This window comes from Panthera tigris, chromosome B1, assembly GCF_018350195.1.
Source record: "Panthera tigris isolate Pti1 chromosome B1, P.tigris_Pti1_mat1.1, whole genome shotgun sequence".
Lineage (NCBI taxonomy): Eukaryota > Metazoa > Chordata > Mammalia > Carnivora > Felidae > Panthera > Panthera tigris.
The window spans coordinates 44,091,400-44,093,718 of record NC_056663.1 but is presented as its reverse complement, the minus strand read 5'-3'; the positions used below and the strand labels follow the sequence as shown (position 1 = coordinate 44,093,718).

The following is a 2,319-nucleotide window of genomic DNA, read 5'->3' as shown; positions in this document are numbered from 1 at the left end:
ATTCTTTAAAAAAAAACTGTAAGTGGAAACTTTAGTACTGAAAAATACAATATTAGAAATTAATGGACTTAATAGTCCATAGTGTCTATTAATTTGACTTTAATAGTCAAACTGTTAAAAGTCAAAGATAAAGAGTAAATCTTGAAGGCAGCAAAAGAAAAATGACATATTTGCCATTAAAAACCAAGGAAGTTGGAAGAGTAGAGTATCTTTAAATTTTTTTAAATGTTTATTTAGTTTTGAGAGAGAGACAGGGCTCGAGTGGGTGTGGGGCAGAGAGAGAGAGGGAGACACAGAATCTGAAACAGGCTCCAGGCTCTGAGCTGTCAGACACTGGGCTCAAACTTGGAAACAGCAAGATCATGACCTGAGCCAGTTGGTCGCTTAACTGACTGAGCCACCCTGGCGCCCCCAAGAGTAGAGTATCTTTAAAGTACAGAAAGGAAAAACTGACAACCCAGAATTCACTCCAGTGAAAATATTCTACAAGAATCAAGGTTAGCTCTCCATGCGACTGCTGCCAAGCAGCCCTCATGGACACAAACTGTGTGCAGTCCATCAAGTTGGCCAGGATCACCAAAGTGCTGGGCAGGACCAGCTCACAGGGACAGTGCATGCAGGTGTGTGCGGAGTTCATTGGATGACATGAACCACTCCACCATCTTTGATGTGAAAGGCCCTTTTTTTTTTTTTTTTTTAAACTGGAAAAATTACTTTATGAAGCCTTAAGCACTGAGTATAATTAAATATAGTCCAGCATTAGATACAATAGTCCAATTCCTAATAGTCCAATTCCAAAACAAAAGTTGTTATAGGTGAGGCCATGAAATTTCCTAACACTTGATTTTAATACATTGCACTAATTTTCTAAAACAACTCAGGAATATTTACAGTAGTTGGAGCATTTATGAAAATTCTGGCATCAGGTATATATTTATATATGTGTGTATGTAATTATATATATATATATATATCCATCCCAGAATTATATGAACTAGGAAACAAATGTAGATCTTAACAGCCATACTGGTATGCAAGATTTAAGACTGGGATTTATAAATGCTTTTCAAAGCATGGGGTTTGGGGAAAAAAGCAGACATCTTGTTTTCAAAACCTGAAGTTTTTCTCAGGACTGAAGTCAAAACTGTAACTGCCACAGAAAAGGAAAAAACGGGAAGCTTTTCTTGCTTTAATTGTTCATCTGCATCAGAAAGTCCAGTATCCCTGAGATAGGAACCACTGCAATAAGAAGGGAGTGAATAGGTTCTCCCAAAGGAAGATTGTTGCTTAATTATGCCTATTGCCCTGGTCATCAGGTGTAAACATTGCATTTCCCAACCTAATGCTTTGCAGCACCAAGACGTTTCAGTAATGGTTCATCGTAAACCCAACATTCTCCATCTTCATGAAATAGCCTTGTCTCCCACTGAATTTCCTTCTCTTTCCTTTCCCGGGCTTCTGCTCTTTGTCTTTCTTCAAGTCTATGCTTGGCTTCAGTTGCTGCATCAATGTCTCTGATTTTTAAGTTGAAAGTGACATCCTTCCAAAGGCAGCGGGATTCATGCTCACCCTACTGGAGTCAGAGCAAGAGGCTCGGAGGCTGAGCTAAACTTGTGGCTGTGTCCTGCATGTCTGGGTCAACCACTTGGCCCACAGTGATGATCTGTGTTTGTTAATACAGCATTTATATTGTTAAAAAAAAAGCAAATCAAGGTTAAGTAAAGGTATTTTCAGATGAAAGAGAATTAACCATAAGCAAACATGTACTGTAAGAAATACCAAAGGAAATCTCTTTCTACATATCAACTACAACACAAAGGCTGAGATAGGGTGAAGGAATATGGATCAACACAGTTGTGAGGTTTTTGTAATTTGTGTGAAATGGAGCCATGTTTACTGGAAGCATTTTGTAAAAAAAAATTAAGGATGTGTATTATAATTCCTAGGGCAAGCACTAAAAATAATGCAAAGAAGTAAAGCTAAAAAGCCAATAGGAAAATTAAAATTAAATCTTAAAAAAAAGTCAAAACAATAAAAAAATAGGAATGGGGGAACAGTAGAACAAAAGAAAACAAAACAAAAACCAGGGGGAAAATATAAAAAACAAATCTAAATGTTAGCTCCAAATTCAACCATACCAATAATTACATTAAATACTAATGGATTAAAACACTCCACTTAAAAGGCAGAGATAATCATATTGAAGAAAACAAGATCCAACTATATGTTGTCTACAAGAGACACACTTAATTTTATATTATATTAAGACACAGATATGTTGAAAGTAAATACGAGCAGTAAGTATAGGAAAGCTGAAGT

The 2,319-nt window shown here is 36.5% G+C and overlaps 1 pseudogene; it reads left to right on the top strand.

Moving 5' to 3' along the window:
* Positions 1-533: 533 nt before the first annotated feature.
* On the top strand, positions 534-1,609 carry LOC122238063 (annotated as a pseudogene).
* Positions 1,610-2,319: the final 710 nt, after the last annotated feature.